This window comes from Cricetulus griseus, chromosome 6, assembly GCF_003668045.3.
Source record: "Cricetulus griseus strain 17A/GY chromosome 6, alternate assembly CriGri-PICRH-1.0, whole genome shotgun sequence".
Classification (NCBI taxonomy): domain Eukaryota; kingdom Metazoa; phylum Chordata; class Mammalia; order Rodentia; family Cricetidae; genus Cricetulus; species Cricetulus griseus.
The window spans coordinates 48,192,513-48,205,177 of record NC_048599.1 but is presented as its reverse complement, the minus strand read 5'-3'; positions in this window follow the sequence as shown (position 1 = coordinate 48,205,177).

The window sequence follows — 12,665 nt, the reverse complement described above, 5'->3', positions numbered from 1 at the left end:
GTGTACACATGCTAGAGAATGAATCAAGGCTTTGTACGTAAGCATACACTCCACCCTACATACATACAGAGCCTCCAGATCTGTTAGGAAAGAACAAGTCCCATTTCAGACACCTACACTTTGGCCAATTCATTATTTTTGAATCTCATTGTTAAGTGGGTCCCATTCTTTTCATGGGACTGTTATGATCCAAAGTCAGTATCTATTTGCAAAATACTTTGGGTTTTTGTTGTTGTTTTTGTTTTCATTTTGAAACAGGGTCTCATGAAGTCCAGGATGGCTTTGAACTCACTATTTAACTGAGGATGACTCTGAACTTCTGATCTATTGCCTCTACCTCCAGAGTACTGGGATTAAAACTTGTGCCACAATGCTTGGTTTTATGAAAAGTACTTTGTAAGGCCAAAAAGCAGTTAAGATGTTTTGGCTCCAAGAACATTCTACAAGCGCAAAAAGCCTTTCAATCCAGAAGTTAAGATGATGAAGCAAGTTTCTTTAGAATTCCAGAGAAATTCTGTCGTGGATAGAATCTCAGCCCTAAAATAGTTAACACAGAATAGATGGTGTGGATGAAATGTAAAAGGTTGTGTCATACAACCTCAAACTAGGCAGATATTGAACTATACTGGTTGTGCAATGCTTGAGGTTGTAGCCAGGAAATGCTTGCAAAGCTGTGTGAGTAGGGAAGTAATAGCTCAGGGATTTCCAAAATTGATCAAGCAAGTTGTTTACATCCCAGAAGGTTTTGGATCATCCATAAGTCCTCAGAGTCTGGCCATTTACCTATCTGCTGACCCCTCCAACCAAAATGTTGAGTATCAGTTACCAAATAAAGTGACAGACATGTTAGATAATTTGCCAGGGCCCAGCTAACAGTCTTTATCCACACCCACCCCTTCCCATTTCCTCCTGCTTCCCAATTCCTTATCTGTTTTTTAATTTTTATTTTTAATTTCTCATATTTACATATCCATCCCCCCATTCCCTCACCCTCCCATGTTCTTCACCCAACCCACCCCAACCTACTCCCCGACTCCTCTCCAGGGATAGTGAGGCCCTCTACCAAGGACCTTCAAAGTCTGTCATATTGTTTGGGGGAAAGTCTAGACCCTCGTTGCTGTATCTGGGCTGCAATAGTATCCCTCCATAGGGAGTGGGCTCCCAAAGACCATTTGTGCTCTAGGGATAAAGACTGGCTATGCTGTCAGAGGAGCCATAGACTGTCTTGGGCTCCTAGCTGGTAGCCACATTCAGAGAGTTTGGTTTGGTCCAATGCTATTTCCCCAGATTTATGACTAGGATCTCCATTCTATCAGTAGGTCAGGTCCACTGTTTCTGCAGGTCTCTCCATCCCCGTCTTGGCTCCTTTGCTCAACCCTCCTCCCTCTCCACAACTGAATTCCAGTAGTATGGTTCAGTGCTTAGCTATGGGTGTCTGTTTCTGCTTAGAACAGCAACTGGATGAAGACTCTCCTTCCTTTTCCTGCCCTGGGCTCCAATTTTGTCAGGGGTTCTTGTCCCCATCCCCTTCTTCGAGGGACTATGCAATCTTCTCTTGGGTTCCTCCTTGTTTCCTAGCTCCTCTGGCAGTGTGGAATTTAGGCTAGTGATCCTTTGCTCTATGTCTAAAAATCAAAAATGAGTGAGTATATACCATGTTTATCTTTTTGTGATTGGGTTACCTAACTGAGTATGGTTTCTTCTAGTTCCATCAATTTGCCTGCAAATTTCAGGATTTCATTGTTTTTTTTTTCCACTGAGTAGTACTCCATTGTATAAATATACCACATTTTTTTCTATCCATTCTTCAGTTGAGGGGCATCTAGGTTCTTTCCGGGTTCTGGCTATTACAAATAATGCTGCTATGAACATAGTTGAACATATGTCCTTATTGTATGAGTGTGCATTCTTTGGGTATATGCCCAAGAGAGAGATTGCTGGATCTTGAGGTAGACTGATTTCCATTTTCCTGAGAAACTGCCATATTGCTTTCCAAAGTGGCTGTACAAGTTTACTTCCACCAGCAATGGAAGAGAGTTCCTCTTTCTCCATATCCTCTCCAGCATAGATTGTCATTTGTTATTGATTTTAGCCATTCTGACAGGAGTAAGATGGTATCTCAGAGTGGTTTTGAGTTGCATTTCCCTGATGGCTAAGGATGTTGAGCACTTTCTCAAGTGTCTTTCAACCATTTTGGATTCCTCTGTTGAGAATTCTCTATTAAGTTCTGCACTCCATCTTTTAGTTGTGTTGTTTGGTGTTTTGGTGGGCAGCTTCTTGAATTCATGTATATTTTTGTGATCAGCCCTCTGTCAGATGTGGGGTTGGTGAATATCTTTTCCCATTTTGTGGGCTGGCGTTTTGACTTGCTGACTGTCTCCTTGGCTTTACAGAAGCTTCTCAGTTTCAGGAGGTCCCATTTATTAATTGTCCATCTCAATGTCTGTGCTACTGGTGTAATGTTCAGAAAGCAGTCTCCTGCACCAATTTGTTCAAGGGTGCCACCTACCTTCTCTTCAAGGAGGTTCAGTGTGGCTGAATTTATGTTGAGGTCTTTGATCCATTTGGATTTAAGTTTAGTGCATGACGATAGATATGGATCCATCTGTAATCTTCTACATGTCTGAATCCAGTTATGCCAGCACCATTTGTTGAAGATGCTTTCTTTCTTCCATTGTATAAATTTAGCTTCTTTGTCAAAAATCAGGTGTTCATAGGTGTGTGGGTTAATATCAGGGTTTTCAATTCGATTCCATTGGTCAACCTGTCTATTTTTGTGTCAATACCAAGCTGTTTTCAGGATTATGACTGTATAATAGAGCTTGAAGTCAGGGATGGTGATGCCTCCGGAAATTTCTTTATTGTACAGGGTTGTTTTGGCTATCCTGTTTTTTTTTTCATATGAAGTTGAGTTTTGTTCTTTCAAGGTCTGTGAAGAATTGTGTTGGGATTTTGACGGGAATTGCATTGAATCTGTAGATTGCTTTTGGCAGGATTGCCATTTTTACTATGTTGATCCTACCCATCCAAGAGCATGAGAGATCTTTCCATTTTCTGGTATATTCTTTAATTTCTTTCTTTAAATACTCAAACTTCTTACTATACAGGTCTTTCTCGTTTTTGGTTAGTGTTACCCCAAGACGTTTTATGTTGTTAGTTGCTATGTGAAAGGTGATGTTTCTCTGGTTTCTTTCTCAGCACATTCATCTTCTGTATATAGTAAGGCTACTGATTTTTTTTGAGTTAATCTTGTATCCTGCCACTTTGGTGAAGGTGTTTATCAGATGTAGGAGTTCCCTGGTAGAGTTTTCCGGTTCACTTATGTAAACTATCATATCATCTGCAAATAGTGAAAGTTTGACTTCTTCCTTTCCAATTTGTATCCCCTTGATCTCCTTTTGTTGTCTTATTGCTCTAGCTAGGACTTCAAGTACAATATTGAAGAGATATGAAGAGAGTCGACAGCCTTGTTTTGTTCCTGATTTTAGAGGAATAGCCTTGAGTTTCTCTCTGTTTAGTTTGATGTTGGCTGTTGGTTTGCTGTATATTGCTTTTATCATGTTTAGATATGTTCCTGTTATTCCTGATCTCTCCAAGACCTTTATCATGAAGGGATGTTGGATTTTGTCAAAGGTTTTTTCAGCATCTAGTGAGATGATCATGTGGTTTTTCTTTTCCTTTTTTGTTTATATGGTGGATTACATTGATGTATTTTAGTATGTTGTACCATCCCTGCATTCCTGGGATAAAGCTACCTTGATCATGGTCGATGATTTCTCTGATGTGTTTTTGGATTCGATTTGCCAGTATTTTGTTGAATATTTTTGCGTCGATGTTCAAGAGGGATATTGGTCTATAATTCTCTTTTTTTTGTTTTGTCTTTGTGTGGCTTGGGTACCCAGGTAATTGAAGCCTCATAAAAAGAGCTTGGCAATGTCCCTTCTGTTTCTATTGTGTGGAACAATTTGAGGAGTACTGATATTGGCTCTCCTTTGAATTTCTTGTAGAATTCTGTAGTGAATCCATCTGGGCCTGGGCTTTTTTTTTTTGGTTGGTAGACTTTTGATGACTGCTTCTATTTCATTAGGGGTTATAGGTCTGTTTAACTTGCTTATCTGTTCTTGATTTAATTGTGGTAAGTGATATCTATCCAGAAAATTGTCCATTTCCTTTAGATTTTCGAATTTTGTGGAGTACAGGTTTTCAAAGTATGACCTGATGACTCCCTGGATTTCCTCAATGTTCGTTGTTGTGTCCCCCTTTTCATTTCTGATTTTGTTAATTAGCATGCTCTCTCTCTGCCTTTTGGTTAGTTTGGATAGAGGTTTGTCTATCTTGTTACTTTCTCGAAGAACCAACTCTTTGTTTCATTGAGTCTTTGTAGTGTTTTTCTAGTTTCTACTTTACTGATTTCAGCCCTCAGTTTGATTATTTCCTGGTGTCTATTCCTTCAGGCAGTGCTTGCTTCCTTTTGTTCTAGAGCTTTCAGTTGTGCTGTTAATTCTCTAGTGTGACTATTCTCCAGTTTCTTCATGTAGGCACTTAGTGCTATGAACTTTCCTCTTAGCACTGCTTTCAAAGTGTCCCATAGGTTTGGGTATGTTCATTCTCATTGAATTCTAGGAAGTCTTTAATTTCTTTTTTTATTTCTTCCTTGACCCAGGAATGGTTCAATTGCACATTATTTAAATTCCATGAGTTTGTTGGGTTTCTGCAATTTGTGTTGTTGTTGAATTCTAACTTTGAAGCATGGTGGTCTGATAAGATAGAGGGGATCATTCCAATTTTTTGTATCTGTGTAGGTTTGCTACGTTGCCGAGTATGTGGTCAATTTTAGAGACGGTTTCATGTGGTGCTGAGAAGAGGTATATTCTTTTGTGTTTGGATGGAATGTTCTATAGATATCTGTTAAACCCAATTGGGTCATAACATCTGTTAGCCATTCGAGCAGCAAATGGTGCTACCTCATTATGGTCTGCATTTGCATCTTTCCTAGTGACTGAAAAATGTTGAACATCATGTTTGATGTGTTTATTTACAATCTGTCTTCTTTCCAAGTGTTCAAACTGTTAGCACTCCCTTAAATTTACTGGACTTTAAGAATTATTTATTCTAAACCAGAGATAGGGTGTTTCTTTATTCTAGATACAAGTCTTTTGTCAGATAGTGTGATTTGTAAAAACATTCTCCCAGGCTACAGTTTGTCTTCTCTTAACAGCTTTTGGGAGAAGGGAAGTTTTGCATTTTAATGAAATACAACTATAATGAACTCTACTGGTGAATTGTCAGCTGTTGTTTGAGCTCATGGAGAAGCTGGCTCTGGAGCAGGATTGCCTTTCCCCACACCCATTTCAGGCCCAAGCATGCTTGTCTCAAAGTGTCTTCCAATTCCCCCTTATCTGAGGGTGGACTGACCTCTAATAATTTCTGTGGCAGGAAGGGCAGAGAATTGCCAAACTGCCAACATTGTATCTACTCCACATTGAGGTGGCCTGGACCATGGAGACCCCCCAAAACGCCAGCATGGGGAACATAGTGTTCAATGAAACAAGGCCTACCCCACTGGTGGGATATGTGGCTCTGGCTATGAAAGGTCAGCCTTGGCTAGGGTCCCCTAAGGGATCGGGATTCTATCTAGGAGGCAAACTATTTAATAGAGATAACTAATGTTTATCCATGACATATGTGCCCACAGCAAGAAAAAAATAATAAATTCAGTCATGGGAAGCTCATTTATGGAGAGAAAATTCAATTGGGAATTCTGATGGACTGCCTCAACTTCCCCAAATGGTTTCTGCTGGATGTTGTGCCTGACTTTGAAATTTCTTGAAACTCACATAAGTTATGTAGAATCAGGCTGGCCTCAAGCTCACAGAGATTCTTCTACTTCTGCCTCCCAAGTGCTGTAATTAAAGGCATGTTGACTGGGTTAGCTGCTATCTCTTGTTATTTATTCTTTTAAAATACTTTTTATTATTTTATGTGTAGGGGTGTTTTGCACATGTCTGGACACATGTGCTGTTCTTGTGCCCACAAGGGCCAGAAGAGGGCATGGGATTGGAGTCACAGACAGTTGTGAGCCACCCTGTGGGTGCTGGAAACTGAACACAGAACTTCAAGAAGAGCAGCCAGTGCTCTTAACCACTGAAGACCTCTCCAGTCTGCTACTTAGTTTTTTTACTTTGGTTTACTATAGAGTAATAAACTGTCACTCAATTGAAAATATCAGAGATCATTCTCTGGACCATATGGTACAATAGCATATCAAAATGTTATTTTATGGGCTAGGCATGATGGCACATGCCTTTAGTCTTGGGCAAGTAGATTTCTGAGAGTTTAAAGCCAGTCTGATCTACATAGAGAGTTTCAGGAAAGGTAGGACTACATAGAGAGTCACTGTCTGAAAATAACAAAAACAAAACAAAACAAAAGGTAAGGAAAAGAAAGTTATAGATTATGCTTTTGGGGTTCTATCTAGAAAATCTTTGCCCAACAATAGGCTACAACTATTTTCCTCTAGATTTGTAATTTTAAATTTTGGGTTATGAGCTATTTCAAGCTAATATTTATGTGGTATGAATTACAATTGAAATTCATTTCCCTCAGATGATTATACAGTGATTTCTCTACTTTTAAAGTCTATCCTCTACTAACCTGCCTTTAAATTTTTAAATTTTATTTTATCCCTTGTGTGTATGGGTGTTTTACCTGCATGTATGTCTGTATGAAGGTGCAACTCCCCTGGAACAGGCGTTAGTTGTGAGCAGCCATGTGGGTGCTGGGAACTGAACTCTGATGCTCTGAGTCATCTCTCTAGTCCATATTTTTGTGTCTCTTTCTAGACTTTTAAAAAATTACTTATGTGCATTTGCTTTCATGTATGCCTGTGTGAGGTTGTCAGATCCCCTGGAACTGGGGTTACAGACAGTTGTGAGCTACCATGTGAGTGCTGGGAATTGAACTTGGGTCCTCTGGAAGAGCAGTCACTGCTCTTAACCTCTGAGCCATCTCTCCAGCCCTCTAGAATCTATAGACCTCTGACTGTCTCAATGCCAGCATCACACCCTCTGAATGAAGCTTCATCAAACTTTTGTTAGCTAGCTATTCTAGATCCTTTGTTTCATAAGAAATTTTAGAATTACTCTGGTAACTTTTGCATAACTATGCAGTTTGGCTATGATTATACAGAATATCTACATCAATTTGAAGAAATTATCTTTTAGAAAGGTGGGGTTTTTCTTTTTTCAAGATAGGGTTTCTCTATACGGGCCTGGCTGTCCTGGAACTTGCTTTGTAGACTAACCTGCCTCTGCCTCCCTAGTGTTGGGATTCAAGGTGTGCACCAATTCTCCCAGTTTTGTTTTTTGTTTTTTTTAATAGCATGTTGTTTAATAGCATGTGTGACCATGGATGTGGAGGTCAGAGTTTATCTTGTGGAAATCTGTTCTGTCCTTTCACCAATGTTAGGTCAGGCTGTCCAAGTATCCAGAAATGAGCTCAGCCTGAACTATAGGAGGATTTCTAGCAGTTAGATTAAAAAAAAAACACACACAAAAAAACAAAAAAACAAAAAACAAAAAAAAAAAAAACCAGCTTTCCTCAGGAACTTATGAAGCTGGTTCCTGTCTACCAAAAGGAGTCATTTCCCTTACTTCTGGCAGAAGGAGACTATGGTTCCTATGGCTGCATATCAAAGCCCATGCGGAGCTCCAGACTCCCTCAGTCCCTAGTTACACGTGCTTGTTATACATTTCAAAGTTCCCAACACCAGTCTCCTGTCCCTTCCCTCCCTTACAATGAACATTCTCTACTGTTCCTGCACTAACCCTCTGGCTAGTCTTACCTTACTTCTCTGCTTGCTATCCCTCTGCTCTAGTCTCTATGTCTTGTTATCTCCACTCTAGTACCTCCCATTCTCCTGTTTCCCTAACCTGGCCATGTCCAGTCTGCTTTCTCTTTCTGTGCTGAAATCTTCCAGATGTCTCTGGCTGTTCTCTCATATCTACAATAAGAACCTTAACCACATCATGGAGTGGTCATGTCAGCAGTTTCCTACTGCCCCCGCCCTCCCCACCTTGCATACAACCATATGGGCTCCAGAAATTGAGTTCAGGTCATCAGCTTGGTGGCAAGCACCTTACCTATTGAACCATCTTACTGGCCATATATGGCCGTGTGTGTGTGTGTGTGTGTGTGTGTGTGTGTGTGTGTGTGTGTGTTACATATATATGTACACAGAGAAAGACTTCCTGTGTGCATAGTAACTAACTTATTAAAATTCACTTAATACTTAGCAGATTTCCTTTAAAAATAAGTTTCCATTAGATTTTTTTTTTTTACATAGATAATCTTGCTATCTGCCAGTAAGTCTTCCTGCTGTTCAATCTCTATGGCTTTTATTTAGATTTCTTGTGTAGTAGCTAGGACTTCCAGTCTAACACTGAACAGAAATGGTAAAAGTGGATATGATACTTTTTGATCTTTGGGAGAAACTATTTGGTTTCTTTCATCAGTATGATGCTAACTGGAAGTTTTTGGTTCTATTACTTTTAAATTTTATGTGTATGGGTATTTATTTATTTATTTATTTATTTATTTTGGTTTTTCGAGACAGGTTTTCTCTATGTAGCTTTGGAGGTTGTCCTGGCATTCGCTCTGGAGACCAGGCTGGTCTTGAACTCACAGAGATCTGCCTGCCTCTGCCTCCCCAGTGCTGGGATTAAAGGCATGCACCACCAACACCCAGCTCGTGTATGGGTATTTTGCCTATACATATATCTGTGCACCATATGTGTGCCTGGTGCCCTGGGACTGAAATTATAGCTGGCTGTGGGCCACCGTGTGGTTACTGGGAATCAAACCCTGGTCCTCTGAAGAGCAGCCAGTGCTCTTAACCATTGAACCATCTATCCAGCCCTCATTTTGCTTTTTTTTTTTTTTAATTCATTCATGGTCTGGAAATAAAATTTCTTTTTAATGGTGAAAATCAAATCCAATTCCTTTTAAATAAAGACGCAGTTAAACAAGGCTGGGGAGACAGCTCAGTTGGTACAGTGCTTACCACGCAAGCACTTGAATCTGGGCCTCTGGCACCTACTGTATCTAGGCATGGTGGAATGCATCCATACCCCCAGCATAGGGTTGGGCTGCAAGGTAGGAGGGCAGAGACAAGAGGATCCCCGGAGCTGTGAGGGGGGAAGCCAGTGAGCTAATCAGTGAGTTCCACTTTTAGTAAGAGTCTGTCTCAAAAAGAAAACAATAGAGTCGGATGTTGGTGTCGCACGCCTTTATTCCCAGCACTCAGGAGGCAGAGGCAGGCGGATCTCTGTGAGTTCAAGGCCAGCCTGGTCTCCAGAGCGAGTGCCAGGACAACCTTCAAAGCTATACAGAGAAACCCTGTCTCGAAAAACAAAAACAAAAACAAACAACAACAAAAAACAAGAAAACAATAGAGGAAGATACCCAATGTTGACGTCTGACCCACAAATACACGAACACAAGTGCCTGTGCACCCACATACACATTTTTTTAATTAAAAAAAATCCAGTCATAGGTGACTACAAACAATCCCATACCCATTGTCTCTGAGTCCTTGCTTGCATAAGCTAAGGACTACACATGGAAGTTTGATATAGTCTGGTGATGTGGTTCCCTGTGGTTAGTGGAGTTTCAGAGCTTCAGGTGTTAGAGGTGTTTTACAAGTACACAACCTCACACATCAATTTAAACATTGGGATGATTTTTAAATCAGATTCATTTGGTTGAGTTAAAAAGCCTGATTAAAAAGAATGCTTATCACATTTGCTCATATATGTTCATAACAGCATTATTGGTAATAGCCTGAACCTGGAAATAACCTAGATGCCCATCAACCAAAGAAGGGACTAAGAAAATGTGGTACATTTACACAATGGTGTATTACTCAGCGGTAAAGAACAATGACATCTTGAAATTTGCAGGCAAGTGGATGGAACTAGAGAAAAACATCCTGAGTGAGGTAACCCAGACTCAGAAAGACAAATATGGTATGTATTCACCTGTAAGTGGATTTTAGATGTAAAGCAAAGGATAACCAGGCTACAGTCCACAACTCCAGAGAAGCTAGGTAAAAGGGAGGACCCCAAGAAGGGAAAATAGTTGAGATCTCCTGGGTAAACTGTTGGGGATGGGGTTGGGGGTGGGGGTAGGGTGAGAGGGAGGGGATAGGGGATGGGAACAAGAGGGATCAAGAAGACTGAGTTGGGGGAGGGATGGAGGGAAGTCTAATAAAAGAAACATCTTGACAGAGGGAGCCACTAAGGGGTTAGGTAGAAACCTGGTGCTAGAGAAATTCTCAGGAATCCACAAGGATGACCCCAGCTAAGACTCCTAGCAATAATAGAGAGGGTGTTTGAAGACGCCTTTCCCTTTAATCAGATTAGTGACTGCCCTAATTGTCATCATAGAACCTAACTGATGGAAGCAGATGCAGTGACCCACAGCCAAGCACTGGGCTGAGCTCCTGGAGTGCAGTTGAAGAGCAGGAGGAGGGATCGTATGAACAAAGGGGGGGGGAGGTCAAGACCATGATGGGAAAAACCATAGAGACAGCTGACCTGAACTCATGGAAGTTCACAGATTATGGACTGACAGTTGGAGAACCTGCACGGGACCAAACTAGACCACCTGAATGTGGGTGACAGTTATGTGATTTGTTCTATTGGTGGAGGGCACTGGCAGTTACACCAGGACTTAACCCAGGGACATGAGCTGGCTTTTTGGAGCCCATTCCCTATGGTGGGATACTTTGCTCAGCCTTGTGGGAGGTTGTAAGGGGGGTGGTCCTGCCTCAACTTGGTATGCCAGACTTTGTGGACTCCCCAAGGAAGGTCTTAACCCTTCAGGAGTGATGGGGATGGGGCGAGCAGGAGGGGGAGAACTGGGTTTGGTATGTGTAGGGAAAAAGGGCCAGGCAAAGCAACACTCTGAGCAGAGCCAAAGAAACACACTTTGGCCCTGCAACCAGAACTAAAGAAATGTAGCCTGACCCTGAAACCAGTGCCAAAGAAACACACTTTGTTCTTGGAGTCAGAGTCAGTGAAATACACGCTGGCCCCAAAACTAGAGCCGAAAGGCTAAAAAGGACCAGAGAAACACACTTTGGCCTTGAAACCAGAGCCAAATCTGACCCCAAGCCTGTGCAGAAAACTAACCAATCCGGGAGCAGGAGATGTAGCCAATCTAAGTTCAGGAATTGAAATCTGACCAATCCACACCCCCTGGAAAAACTCCGCCCCCTAAGAATCCCTAAACAAACCCTGTGTCTGTGTCTGTTCAGCTTGTGGTGGTTCTTGTTCCCGCTGCCCTCTGCCATAGAGGGGTGGCCACTTTTCCTGGATTCTTCCCTCCCAATAAACCCCTTGGATGAGCTTTGGGTGAAGCCCTTTGGCTGCAGAGCAGAGATGACCCTGGGTAGAGCAGAGCAAGCTGGGCTGTAACACTTTTGTAGCGAAATTTCCCCTTGGCAGAGAGGAGTTTACACTCACCCCTCTCCCGGAGCAGAACTTAAATGTAACAACTTCGTGGAGGAAACCCTTTCCTGCTGGAGCAGAGCTGATACACTGGGGAAGCCTCCCCTGAAACAGGGCTGTAAGCTGCTGTGCTTACTGTAGCCTGTGGTATTCCTTGGCTCCCGAGCTCCAGGCTAACTTTCCATCTGAGCTGTGTAACACTCAGTATTCTGAGACTCCCGAGTGCCAGAATACCTGTCCCATGCGAACTGCCCAAAATGCTTACAGTATGTAAAATGAAAACATTTTTTTTAAAAAAATAAATTTAAAAAGCATGCCTATCAAATGATTTTATTTATATAAAAACCCTAGCAGATTGGTACCAATGACAGCTTGGGGACTAAAGTGGTGAAATATGTGGAAGCTATAGTCAGGAAAAAGAGGAAGAAATTATAAAAGAGTTTGGTTATCCTGATGGTGACAATGTCAAATATGTACTTACCAAACTGTACACTTTAAATATGTCAATCACATCCAATAAAGATTTTTTTTTAAACATCTATTTCCTGGTGATGAGAAAGGATAGACTTTTACGATTTTGTGTCTGGGTGCATTTCAACATTATGTTGTATATACATTCTCTACAAGAAGGTGGCTTTCAGTTCATCAGATTCTCTGGGGAAAAACTGGTTGGTAGTTTTCTTAAAATAACTTTGGGCAGTTTGCTTCCAAGCACTCACATCGGGCAGGTCACAAATGCCTATAACTCCAGGTGATCTGACACCTCTCAGACCACCTTCTGTGCACTGGAATGCAGGAGCCTGCGCATGAATTTTGGGTAAGACAGCCTGCTACATAAGCCTGACAACCAGAGTTCAATCCTTGGATCCCACATAAAGGTGAAAGGACTCAACAAAGTGGTCCTCTGATCTCCACATGTGTTGTGGCACACCATCCCCTTCATTACACACACACACACACACACACACACACACACACACACACACACACACACACACACAGAGTTAAGCAGCCCTTCCCCCAAGGAGAGTAAAAGCTGACACACTAGCGCACACACAGTGTGTCCTGCTTTCAGTAGTATCTTTGAGTGGAACATTGGACCTATCCTTTGAAAAGCATGGTTCTGTGAGTGAGACTGAATCAACAGTTTTGGAG